Source organism: Peromyscus maniculatus, chromosome 7, assembly GCF_049852395.1.
Source record: "Peromyscus maniculatus bairdii isolate BWxNUB_F1_BW_parent chromosome 7, HU_Pman_BW_mat_3.1, whole genome shotgun sequence".
NCBI classification, from domain to species: Eukaryota; Metazoa; Chordata; class Mammalia; order Rodentia; family Cricetidae; genus Peromyscus; species Peromyscus maniculatus.
In genome coordinates this window covers 93,748,473-93,762,023 of record NC_134858.1, presented here as the reverse complement: position 1 = coordinate 93,762,023, position 13,551 = coordinate 93,748,473, and the positions used below count along the sequence as shown (strand labels likewise).

The 13,551-nt window shown below is 45.6% G+C and overlaps 1 protein-coding gene across 25 annotated transcripts in view; it reads right to left on the bottom strand.

Annotated features, from left to right (window-relative positions):
- Window positions 1-11,353, bottom strand: part of Tfdp2 (transcription factor Dp-2) — a 128,904-nt gene extending 117,551 nt beyond the window's left edge. For 9 of the 25 annotated variants that reach the window (XM_076576850.1, XM_076576845.1, XM_076576849.1 and 6 more), the window contains exons 1-2: window positions 11,059-11,324; window positions 5,992-6,053 (exon numbers count right to left, since the gene is read on the bottom strand). The gene's annotated coding sequence lies outside the window, so the exon portion shown is untranslated. Of the gene's footprint in view, window positions 1-5,991; window positions 6,054-11,058 lie in introns of all 25 variants that reach the window. The other 16 variants (XM_015994088.3, XM_006975165.4, XM_006975166.4 and 13 more) reach the window with 6 other exon arrangements.
- Between the last annotated feature and the right edge of the window lie 2,198 nt (window positions 11,354-13,551).

The window sequence follows — 13,551 nt, the reverse complement described above, 5'->3', positions numbered from 1 at the left end:
AATCCTTAGCTTTGTCTCAGTGGATAAGACCCATCTTTATGAAAGTGATCTCATGTACTTTGCATCCTCCATCAATAGAACCCATTTTATGCTTATTACAAATCCTTCCTTCCTAAGCCTTTACACTGAATACTGTTTATCAGTCAATAGAACTCATTCTTATTGTAAAGGTCACAAGTGCTTTGCTAATTTGCAAGGAAGTTTTGATGTAGCCATTTCTGAAGCTTAGCTGTGATCACTGTCTCGTGGAGATCTTTTGCCAAAGTTTTACTGTTTAAATGTGTAAGGAAAATAAAATGAGAGGTCAAACTCTTGAGAGTTTTGGCCCAGTACCTGCTAAAGTGATGCTGACCAAATTTCATTCTTCACCTAGCTTAGATCATTTCCCTACCAGCCATGACACTTGCAGGGACACCAACAAGCCAGGACTACACAGAGAACCTATCTCAAAAAAACAAATATATATAATAGTGGGAAAGTTAATGAAATTCAAACAAGGTCTACAGTATGTTTAGTAATATTGTGCTTCCTAGGCACAGTAGCAAATGCCTATAATCCCAGCACTTGGGAGGTGGAAAAGGACCAGGAGTTCAAGGTCCTTCAGCTACATAGTAAGTTTAAGGCCAGCCTGGGCTATAAAAGAGCATAAGACTCTATCTCACCAAAAAAAAAAAAGAAAGAAAGAAAGAAAGAAACGAAACGAAACGAAACGAAACAAAGACAAGAAAGGAAGGCAGGACAGAGATGATCATTTGTGTCTAAGATCTCAGATAATCAAGAGGATAACCACAAGTTCGAGGCCAGCCAGAACTAGAGTAAAATTCTATTTAAAAAGGAGGAGAAGGAGGAGGCGGCACTGGAGAGATGGATCAGTGGTTAAGAGCATTCGCTCTTATTGCGGAGGACCTGGGTCCAATGCCCAACACCCAAATGGCAACTCCCAACCACCTGTAACTTCCTGTAGCCTATGTGGGCACCAGGCATGCAAACACTCATATCCAAAGTAAGCAACAATCTAAAAAAAATTTCACACAGCAAAAGACATCATCAAGAGAATGAAAAGACAGTCCAGCAGTGGTACACACCTTTAATCAGTGGACAGAGGCAAGTGGAGCTAGCTCTGAGTTGGAGAACAGCCTGGAGCTACACAGAGAAACCCTGTCTCATTAAAAACAAAACAAAATAAAAAACCCAGAGAGAAGGAGGAAAGGAAGGAAGGCATGCCATAGACTAAAAGATATGCAAAAGTTAGTATAATTAAAAAAAAAAAAAAAAGCCAGGTGTGTGGTATTATTTTATTTGTGCTCTAACAAATAAAGCTTGCCTGGGGATCAGAGGAAAAAGCCAGCCACTATATTAAACACAGATGCCAGGCAGTGGTAGCACATGCCTTTAACCCTAGCATTCAGGAGGCAGAAATTCATCGGGATTTCTGTGAGTCCAAGGCCACACTGGGAACAGAGCCAGGCGTGGTGGCACATGCCTTTAATCCCAGCACTAGTTAACCATAGAGGTCTGTAGGTCTGTACAGACAGACAGGAAATGATGGAGCAGGGCAAAAAGAGGAAGTGATGTAGCTTGGTGGAGAGAAGAAGTAAGATGGCAAGCACAAAAAGGATACAGGAATGAGTATACAGGAAGTAACTTTCTTGGGCTGAAGATTTCCTAGCGGTAAGAACTTGTGGTTGGCTTGTTCTATCCCTCTAATCTTTCAGCTTTCACCCCATCTGGCTCCATGTTTTTTATTAATAAGACCGTTTAGCAATTCGTGTTACACAGGCATGGTGGCATACATCTTTAATCCCAGCACTCAGGAGATGAGGGGGTGGGGGTTGTTCTGTGAATACAAAGCCAGCCTGGTCTACCTTCCAAGTTCCAGGTTAGTCAAAGGCATAGTAAATCCCATCTCAAAAAAAAAAAAAAAAATCCAAAACTATAAATAATATTCTACTGATGTTAATATTATATTATCATTTGCACTAAGCTTTCTGGTTGCTGTGACCAAAAAACCTGAGAGATCGAGGCCAGCCTGGTCTACAGAACAAGTTCCAGGACAGGTTCCAAAGCTAACAGAGAAATGCTGTCTTGAAAAACAAAAACAATAAACACCTGAGAGAAACAGGGAGAGAAGACATACTTGCCTCACAGTCTCAGAAGTTTCAGTCCATGGTAGGCTAGTTCTGTACTTCTGGGTTGGTGGGGATGCAAAGAACCCTTCAACAAACTGCAGCAGGGAAGCACAGCAAGACATGCCTGAAGCAGCTGGCTTCCTGGCTCTGCTTTTATTCCAGCTAGGCTCGCAGTCTGTGAAGCGGTGCTACCACATTCAGAGAGAGTCTCTATTCCTTAGTTAGTCCTCCTTAGGGATACCCTCGGTGCTACCACATTCAGGGAGAGTCTCTCTTCCTTAGTTAATCCTCCTTAGGAATACCCTCATAGACACAACAAAAATAGCGCCTTGCTAATTTCCTAAGGACTGCTTTTTTCCTTTTTCAATGTGAGTGTGTCTGTATGTGTGCACGTGCCCACAGAGGTCAGAAGCCAGGCACTGGATTCCTTGGGGCTGCTGGAATTACAAACATTTGTGAACTGTCTGATAAGGGTGCTGCGGTCTTAATTCTGGTCCTCCAATAAAGCATGAGCACTCTTATTAACCAACCTCTGAGCCATCACTCCAGCTCCTCCTAGACACTTATTAATCCAAATTAGTTGGTGATCAAGATCAACCAGGATGAGCTGACGAGATGCTCAGTGATTAAGAGCACTTGCTGCTCTTCCAGAGGACCTGAGTTCAACTCCCAGCACCCACATCAGCTCCAGTTCCAGGGTACCCATTGCCCTTTTCTGGCCTCCACTGGCACCTGTACTCATGTGTTACAAAATTTTTAAAAATTAAAAATAAAGAACCATTTACCAGTCCATAAGTCAGCCTAGTCACCCTGGGGGCTCAGGACTAGAAAGAGCTACTACAATACACTTAGTGAAATTTCATCAGATGGTATGATTATTACATGTACAATTTATAAATATGTCACATTTCCCTGAAAGTATTTTATGTGTACTGGAATTTTGCCGGCATGTGTATAGTGCCAGCAGAGGCCAAAAGAGTACATCCACTCCTCTAACTAGAGTTGTTAGTGACTGTATTGGTGCTGGGACTTGAACCCTGCTCATCTTGGAAGAGCACAAGGGCTTTTTAACCACTAAACCATCTCTCCAGCCCATTAATTTTTTAAGAGTTCTTTTTCTTTATTTTACGCATGTATGTATGTGCACCATGTGCTTGCCTTGGAGGCCAGATGAGGGTGTCAGATCCCAGGGAACTGGAGTTGCAGGCAGTTGTGAGCTGCCATGTTGGTGCTGGGAACTGAACCTGGGTCTTTTCCAAGAACAGTAAGTGCTCTTAACCACTGAACCATTCATTTCTCTAGCCCTCCACCTCAAGTATTTTTTTTTCCTTTTTTTTTTTTTTTTTTTTTTTTTTTCGAGACAGGGTTTCTCTGTGTAGCTTTGCGCCTTTCCTGGGACTCACTTGGTAGCCCAGGCTGGCCTCGAACTCACAGAGATCCGCCTGGCTCTGCCTCCCGAGTGCTGGGATTAAAGGCGTGCGCCACCACCGCCCGGCCACCTCAAGTATTTTTAAAATGGCTTCACCTCTGGGAGCAAAGGTATGAGAAAAATGTAAAAATTCTTTCAATTTAAAGCAGTCAAATGCTACTGTAACAAGTCAGAAGGGCAAACCTAGGTCAGTAGGCCGAGGGAGTCTTGAAAGTGAGCCTAGCCTGCTACCCCTCGTTTTGGACACCAGATCACCTGTCTTTTTATTTGTTTATTTCTCTTTGGTTTTTTGTTTTTTTTCCGAGATAGGCTTTCTCTGTGTAGCCCTGGCTTTCCTGAAAGTCACTCTGTAGACCAAGATGGGTTCAAACTCAGAGATCCTCCCACCTCTGCCTCCGAGTGCTGGGATCAAAGGCGTGTACCACCACGCCCAGCGTAGATCTCTTATCTTTTTAAAGAGTACCTAATTGGAGAGCTATCCAACTCAAATGAGATTCACAATTTGTAAAGATGATGGCTAATACTATCAAACTGACAGGATCTAGCATGCTAAAGAGACAAGGCTCTGGATAGGTCTATGAAGAACTGTCTAGATAAGGTTGACTGGGTTACCCACCAGAACTGGGCAGCACCCTGGGCTGGGGCCCCAGCCTGTATAAAAAGTAGAATGCTATGGGACTGCTAGCTGTCATCCCTCGCTCCTCCATGACTGCAGCGGCTTCAAGCTCTGGCTGCCATGACTTCCCACCACAATGGACTTTACCTCAAATAGGGAGTCGAAGTAAACCCTTCCTGGAGCTGGAAAGTGCCTCAGTGGTTAAGGGGGCTTGCTGCTCTTCCAGAGGAAAATAATACCTGGTACCCACATTGGGGGGCTCAGACCTGCCTATAACTGCAGCTCCAGGAGATCCAACACCCCTCCAGCCTCTACACACAGCAGAAACACATGCACATACATACGCATAAATAAGAACGAAATTCATCCTTTTAAAAATAAAAATCAAGGCCGGGCGGTGGTGGTGCACTCCTTTAATCCCAGCACTCGGGAGGCAGAGGCAGGTGGATCTCTTTGAGTTCAAGGCCAGCCTGGTCTCCAAAGCGAGTTCCAGGAAAGGCGCCAAGCTACACAGAGAAACCCTGCCTCGAAAATAAATAAATAAATAAACAAACAAACAAACAAACAAACAAACACATACATGCAATCTCATCACAACAGTGAGAAAGGTAACTAAGACCGTGTGAACTACAGAGCACAGACTGGAGCTGGGCACGGGGACTCACACCTGCAATCCCAGCACTCAGGAGGAAGAGGTGGGCAGAGCTCTGTGAGTCTGAGGCCAGCCTGGGCTACACAGTGAGACCCTATCTCAAAAGAAAAAAAGAGAGAAAAAGAAAAAGAAAGGAAGAAAGGAAAAGAGAAAGAAGGCTTCTAATTTTAGACATAAATACTTCGCTAAAAACAGACTGGTTATTCAAAACAGATACAGGTTGATTTTAAATTCATCCAAGTGGCTACCCATAAAACAGGAACAAGAAGAAAAAAGCATTATTCTGTATGCCTACTACTGCAGGAATCCTAATAACTAGATGTCAAACCAACAATTCCCCTATCCTTCCTGTAACCAAAGTTAAAAAATGAAGGCTGGCCAGGCAGAGCGGTGGCGCAGACCTTTAATCCTACCACTTGGGAGGCAGAGGCAGGTGGATCTCGGAGTTTGAGGCCAGCCAGGGCTACAGGGAAATTCTGTCTCAAAAAATAAAGAAGGCTAGGAGATGGCTCAGCTGGTAAGTGCTCACCACGCCAACACGGGGCTGAGTGTTGGTCAGATCCACCGCACCAACAGAGAAAAGACAGGTGCAGTGGCTGTGCCTGTCCCCCAGCATCCGGAAGGAGGCCAGAGGAAGATCCCTGGGGCTGGCAGATGCTAAGTCCAGTCAAGTCAGTGAGCTCCAGGTTCAAAGAGAGACTCTCAAAAACTAAAGTAAAAAATGACTGAGGAAGACACCTGACATTCACCTCTGACCTCCACATTCATGTGTGCACACACATGCACCTGCATGGGCATATACACATGAACACATACAAACCAAAAAACTCAGAAAATGTTCTGTGTAAGTGAAAGTAATAGTTCTTTGTTTTCACTCGAGAACAATCTGAGTTAAAACAAGATTTAAGGCCGGATGGTGGTGGCATATTCCTTTAATCCCAGCACTCAGGAGGTAGAGGTAGGCAGATCTCTGTGAGTTCAAGGCCAGTCTGGGCTACAGAGCGAGATCCAGGACAGGCTTCAAAGCTACACAGAGAAACCCCATCTCAAAAACAAACAAAAAAACAAGCTTCAAATTCTTTCTTTGTACAGTGAAATTACATATGTATATGTTTATATGTATATTTACCTAAGTATATAGATAGAGACACAAACACATACATACCCAGACAGTCTATCAGGGCTCTCTGTTCAGCAGTTTGTCATGGTGCTTACTTCAGTACAAACCTAGAGTAAAGTAGAGGAGAGAAAAAAAACGTTTTGTGTAATATTTTCTACTTTCAAATAGAGGTATATATTACCTCTCATTTTTAAACACACTATTTTCATGGTTATATATTTAATTAACCAGGCATACCCATACCTCATTATGTTCATAACAGCAACATTAGCCACAGCATCTTTATTAAGTACTGAGGCTAATAACAGAGATGGCTATTGTAACTGCTATTGCATTTTTATATTCCCTTTGAAATATATTTAGTTTTTTTTTCTTTTTTTAATTCCTTTTAAATTTATAAAATGTATCTTATTTGTTTGGAGGGGGGCTGGCACACATGCCCCAGCACTGGTGTGGAAGTTAGAGGACAATTTTATGGAATCAGTTCTCTTTCCCCTTCACCTGGAACTGGCACTGAACGTCTGTCATCAAGCCTGCACAGCAGAAGCCTTTCCCTGAACCATCTGGCCAGCACTCTTGCAACAGTTTTTAGGTCTTGTCATTTCATAATATCCTCTTTACTTTTGGCTTACACCGATTTAATTTCTAATAAGTCAAACCGGTAATGTAGCAAGAGAATAATAAGCCTTAAACATTTTGTTACAAAGAAATCTGCTTGGGATTGAGCGAGGCTCAGCAGTCAACAGCATTTATTACTCCTGCAGAGGACCCAAGCTCAATTCCCAACACTCATGGAGAGCAGCTCACAACCACCTGGAACTCCAGCTCCAGGAATCTGACACCTTTGGCTTTCATGGACAGCTGCACTCAAATGGACACACTCCACACAGATGCACTCATATACACATGATTTTTTAAAAAATAATACAAATAATACAAGTAGCTGGCTGGTGGCAGCACACTTCTTTAATCCCAGTACTCAGAAGGCAGAGGAAGGCGGATTTCTGTGAGTTTGAGGCCAGCCTGGTTAACATAGTGAGTTCCAGGACAGACAGCTGTTACACAGAGAAACCCTATGGCAGAGGTTGGGGGTTTGGGGGTGCTAATAATAATAATACAAGTAAGTCTAGTAGCATGGCTCACGGCTCCAGCCTGGGGATTTGATGCCCTCTTCTGGTTACTGCAGGTGCCTACACACAGGCACATATATAACTACACACACACACACACACACACACACACACACACACACTCATCATCATCATCAAATTTAAAAAGAAAAACTGAGCCAGGTGATGGTAGCGTATGCCTTGAATCCCTGGACCCGGGATTCAGAGGCATGCAGATCTCTGTGAGTTCAAGGCCAGCCTGGTCTACAAAGCGAGTTCCAGGACAGACTTCAAAGCTACACAGAGAAACCCTGTCTGGGGGGGGGGGGGGGGAGAAAAAAGAAAAAGTGGCAGAACCAGACATGGTGGAATGTGCCTGTGATTTCAAAGAACAGTGAGTTTGAAAAGAAGAGCAAGACTCTATCTCAAAAACATCATCAAGACTTAGAAGAGCATGAACAAAACAATTTAGTTGGTCCTCTATTGAGAAATGCTGGCACATACTTGGGTGTTTACAGCTGTCTTTTTAAAGCCCTCTCCCTTCCCTTCCTTAAAATAGAACTTAAATCCTATGAAACAGATACTAACACTATCCCATTTTAGAGATGAAGAAACTGAGACACACCGTACAGGCAGGATTTAAAACAAGGAAAGCCAGCTCCAGAATTTACCTTCTTAATTAATAAAGAAATTAAAATTCTGATTTCCACCCCAGGCACAATGACTTAGGACTGTAACGCTGGCACTCACGAGACTAAGGCAAGAGGACTAATGAGAGTTTAGATCAGCTGGAACTACATCGTAAGTTCTAGGCCAGCCTGTGCTACAGTGTGAGGCCCTGTCACAAATAAGAGTTTAATTTATAAGATTATGAATTAGCAGGCTGGGACTACCAGTGAAGCAGATCTACTGTTTTAAAACCAGGGTAAAGCCAGGAATAGTACTGCACATCTGTATCCTTACTAGTGCTGGGGGAAGACAGGGGGAGGAGAAAGAGGTGGATACCCAGCTAGCAAGCTAGCCAGTCAGCCAATCAGTGAGCTCATGGTTCTGTAAGAGACTGCTCAAATAGACAGGGTGGAGAGCCCTAGAAACAAGACCTGACCTCTAACCTCCATGTGTGGGCTTTGTTCACAGACAACGGCATTCCCATGTGCACACACGCATTAAAACAGAAAGAACGGTATAACCCATAAGTAAGTCACTGGTCCTGTAAAGAGCTTCAAATTCTTTAGAAACGTTTAATGATGAAAAATGTTTTTGTCAGCCAGATGTAGTGGCATGTACCTCTAATTCTAGCACTCGGGAGGCAGAGGTAGGTGGATCTCTGTGAGTTCGAGGCCAGCCTGGTCTATATATTGAGTTCCAGGACATCCAGAGCTATAGAGTAAGAGCCTGACTCAGGAAAAAAGGGAGGGGAGAGGAGGGAGGAAAGAAACTAATGCAAGCATTCAGCAGGCGGAGGCAAGAAGATCGCTGTAAGTTTATGGCCAGCCTGAGCTACCTAGTGGATAAATGACCAGTCTGAGCTCCTCAGCTAAAGCAGCAGACTAGAAGGCCGAGGGAAGGGAAAAGGAGAAGAGGGCAAGCAACGGATTGTATGGATCTTGAAATATCTGAAGTAAGAACACACTGTGAAAATACAATTACCAGTTCAATAAAAGAAATAACCAATAAAACTTGGTCAGGTGTGGGGGTACATGCCTGTAATCCTAGCAAACGGGGGGGGGGGGGGGGGGACCCTCCCCCGCTAAGGTATGAGGATATACCTGCAAACCTGGGCTACATAGTCACTTTAAGGCAAGCCTGGAGTATATTGCAAGACCCTGTCTCAAAAGGACACACAAAAAGTTAGTCAAGTAACTTTGTCTCTGGAACTATGAATGACCTCTCAAAAATATGTAAATACAAATGATTTTGCAAAACATTTTTAAGGGTTCATTAGCCTTCATTTAATCATCTATGGGCATTTAGAATCCTGTATCACAGGTTGAAATGGAAAAGAGTAAAGTATTAAAAAGCAAGTATTTTTAAATTTTTAAATTTTCTCCCCCCCCCCTTTTTTTGGAGGAGAGCACAAGTGTGGAAAAGTTAGATGATAACTGTCAAGAGTAAGTTCTCTCCATGCACCCTGTGGGTCCCAGAAGGAGCTAAGGTCAGTCTGTCTTGGTGACAAACATCTTTAGCCAATGAACTATCTTGCCACCCCCAATTTACATTTAATCAGCTTTAAAATCCTTACAAACTCCCAACCTGGTTTCTTCTGAGATCCATTATGACACATACTGCAGTTGAGTCAGAGAGATTATGAAAAGAATTCACATCCTATTTAAAGGTGGGGTTTGCTACTGCTCTCTTATTTTTCTGGTGCTGGGCATCCAAATAGGGTTTAGGTAATTACCCTACCACTGAGCTATGGCCCAGCCCTCAAGTTGTACTGGGAGCTCATAGCTCAGTTCAGAATTTTGGCTGCATGGGTAAAACTTGCATATGCCAAGGACTACACATTCACACGGGTGGAGAGGAGGGAATTATGGTCACAAAATATTAATACGAATAATTAAAACTCAATTTTCTTTCTTAAGTAAACAGCATGTAGTTAAGTTAACTGCAGAGTTCAATAAGTCTCAGGCCTTTCTTAACAAATGTAAGTGCTGCATTCCTGAAACTGCAGCCACATGCCAGCACTGTGCTACAGACACCGTGTCTGCCGTGACACTAAGCTAGTTCCAAGCACAAGATGTTCTAAAACTAAGTCCGTCGAGCGCCAATACACAAGCGTGACAGAACCGAGGGTCTGGCCGCTGATTTATCTCCTGGTGCAATTTGAGAATTCTAGTAATGGGACAGTGGTGTGGTGTAAAGTTTTACCTAAATCGTTTACGTTAACCCCAGTGAAATGGGAAAAGCAAAATGCAAAATCGATTAAGTAAGCACATTTTATATTCAACTATGAATTCTGCCACACTGAAAAAAAGACACACAAGTTAAACCGTATTTCCTAGTTATGAGGATGTCAAACCATTAGGAGAACAGAAAACAAGTGACCCAGAAAAAACTGCAAGTCAAATGAAAAACAGCAGCTGACTCTGTAGAGGAAGGCAGGTATGTGGGATGGGGAGCTGGAGCCCCTTGAGAGGGAAGGAGGAAAGACAGAAGTATTCAAAGACTCAAAAGCTCTTTCAGCAACTGCTGTGGGGAAAGAAGGAACGTGTTAACTGTTTCTGTGGCGGCGTTGGGAGGCAAACCCAGGGCTTTAGGAATGCTAAGCAAACATTTTACCACTGTGCTACAACCAGGCCACAAGCCTGGCCACTATTTCAACTGAAAAGGTGAAACAGCATGGGGTCCCGGGTCTCGTCCGGCATCCAGGGTATTAGGCATTTAATAGCGGTCAGCTTTGTTTCCGGTGCATCCGCGAGTTCAAACCTTTTCTCTACCGCACCACCCTCGCATAGGCAGATGAACAAACCGAGCCCACACAAAGCACGGGAACACGGGAGAGTGTCCACGCACTTCACTCTCGGCGGGAGCCCACGGACACTTCCTCCCCTGTTCTGTGCACAGCAACCATGGGCCTGGCAGAATTCCTCCCAGAACTCGGGTCGAGAATGTAACCTCTATTTGAAAGGGAAAGTTACTTTGGGGAACCTGGGCGAGGAGGGGGGTGTCTTCCAGGTATGCAGAGCTTTGGGATTCTGAGAAGCACCCGGCAGAAGCAGACGAGAGGCTTGTGGATCACGAAGAAGCGGGGAGGAAAAGTCAGAAGCCCAAGTCAGCCCTTGCCCTTCCTGATCCTGGAGGAGGGCGAGCCTGCAGGCTTCCGAGCCTCATCAGGCACTGGGGGTGGGGGTGCTTGGCCAGGCTACCAAGAAGCCCCAGGGACAATCAGCGAGCCCCACGACAAGAAGTCCCGCGACAAGGCAGGGAGGGCCAGCCTGCGGGGACCGCGCCCGGTCCAAAGGCCCCGGCGTGCAGGCCCGCGCCCTTTCCCGGACCTTACCGCCGCTCGGTGCAGAGGGGCCGGCGGCCCGCACAGTCCTCGGCCCACGCCCGGGACGCGTCTTCGGGAGCTGCCGCGGCTCAGGCAGAGCCGGGTCGGGTCAGAGCGAGCTCCCACCCGCGCGGCCGCGGCCTTCGGGACGCTCCAGCGCGCGTCGGAAAGCCTGCCGTGCAGGAAGGGTCAAGGCGCGCCCCGCGTGCCAGGCAGCGACGGCCGCACAGCCCAGCGCGCCCGACGCCGTCCGCCCTCCGCGACACGGCCGCGGCGCCGCTTCCCCCGCGCTCGCTTTGGCGGCGGAGCAGCACGGTGCACGCCGATTGGCCCTCCGGGGGCGTGACGCGCGGCGACGCTCTGCACGGATTGGCCGGACCGCGGTGCGTGTAGGGAGTAAACAAAACCCGCCCCCAGCCAGGCTCGCCCCCGAGGGGAGGGGCCGAGGTGGGTGGCGGGCTCCCTGGGGCTCGCACTGGCCCTTTGACCTCCACGCTCGCACTCTCCGCTAGGGGCCGCCCTGAAGCCGTGCCTACCCCTGGTTGGGGGTGGGTGGGTGCGGCCAGGTGGCCTGAACCTGAATGGCTAAGCTCGCCCTCCCCCTTCAGCCGCTCACCTCACCTCCGCCCACCACCTCGCCTCTCTCCCATCCCATCTCTCTAGAGGAGATCGGAACAAAGGGCCTTTACATCTCGGTCACGGACTTTGGATGGGCCACTTGCTCCCGGAGCAGCTGGGAGGCAGATGGAGAATATGTGACCCTGAGGCCACGCGTGGACTACAGAGGAAGTGGTCCTGCTTTAGTTCCTGGAGAAGTGTAGATACAAAGTAGACCAGTTCAAGTCAGTCACCTCCAAGTTGAACAGATGGAGGTGCACGCTCCCAAATACCTGGTCATTTATTAAATACTCAGTCTTTAATCCCAGCACTGATGAGGCAGACACAGGCAAATCTCTGCAAGTTTGAGGCCAGCCTAGTCAACCTAGAGAGTTTAGAGCCGGGCAGGGCTGCACAGTGAGACCTTGTCTCAAAAAAAAAAAAAAAAAAAAAAAAAAAAAATTCCCTTTCAGGTGCATATGTGAAATCCTATGTGAGCAGTAGTTACTGTGGAAGTTTGGAGGTAAAATAGGAGTATCTGACTTTTAAATGATAATCCCAGTACTCAGGACTCAGAGGCAGGCAGATTTCTGAGCTTGAGGCCAGTCTGGTCTACAGAGCAAATTCCAGGACAGACAGGGCTACACAGAGAAACCCTGTTTTGGAAAACCAAAATAAAAGAAAATAAAAATTTAGATACTTTGATCTTTCTCGTTTTAGTTTCTTCGTTGCTCGGTGAGCCAAACACAGTTTGTGATGCTGGGGACGTGTACAAAAGAGACAAAAATTCTTAGCTTCACTGAGCTTATGTTCCAATGAGGTGGGAAAGATGATCCTCAAAATACTAAAACAAACAAAACCCCTCAAGTTACAGTAATCCCAGTACTTGGGGGGGGGGAGCTCAGCTACAAGGCCATTTGGTGCCAGCCTGGCCTAGATGAGGGTGTGTTTCACAAAAACAGACCCAACAACAACAGGACTACTACATTCCATGTTGGTCCAGGTACAAAAACAAATCAAACACAGAACTTCAGTAGTATGATAAGGGTCAGCAGCTCTGACAGTGTGCCGTTAAGTAAATATCAGCCCAGAGTGGTGGCACATGCTTCTCAGAGGCAGAGTCAGGAGTCTGAGACCAACCCGGTCTATATGAGATCCTTTTTCAAAAACATAGATGGGGGGCTGGAGAGACTCCTTAGCGGTTAAGAGCACTGACTGCTCTTCCAAAGGACCCGGGTTCAATTCCCAGCACCCATATGGCAGCTCACAACTGTCTGTAACTCCAGTTCCAGGGGACCAGGGGACCCTCACACAGACAAAACACCAATACATATAAAATAAAAAATAAATTATTTTTAAAAAACATAGATAGATAGATATAGAAAGATAGAACAAATGCAAAGAGAGGTCAGGGAGGCAAGAGAGCAAACACCTTTGGGTCTGTCTTTGGAAGAATTGGAGACAATTTCTGCACAATGTTCATGGGTAAACTCAGAATTCCAAAACTACCATACACAGAAGTCCTGTGACTGATTCTAAAATCTCAAAACCTCAATTGAATGATTGCCTTTTCCACAGACAAGTGAATTCGGATTTATTTATTTCCCAAGAAATTTTGTTAGGGTATTATGTTCAGATTATCATGCCAGGTGGTGGTGGCACACACTTTTAGTCCTAACACTTGGATGGCAGAGGCAGGCAGATCTCTGAGTTTGAGGCCAGCCTGATCTACAGAGTGAGTTTCTGACTAGCCAGGGCTACACAGAGAGACCTTGTCTAAAAAAACAAACAAAACAATTACCAATCTTGGCATTAAAGATACAAAAATCAATGTGTCAGAAAAAAAATCTTTACCTCAATCAAGCAGAGAAGAATTATGAAGAGCGTCAACATGTACAGCCACAA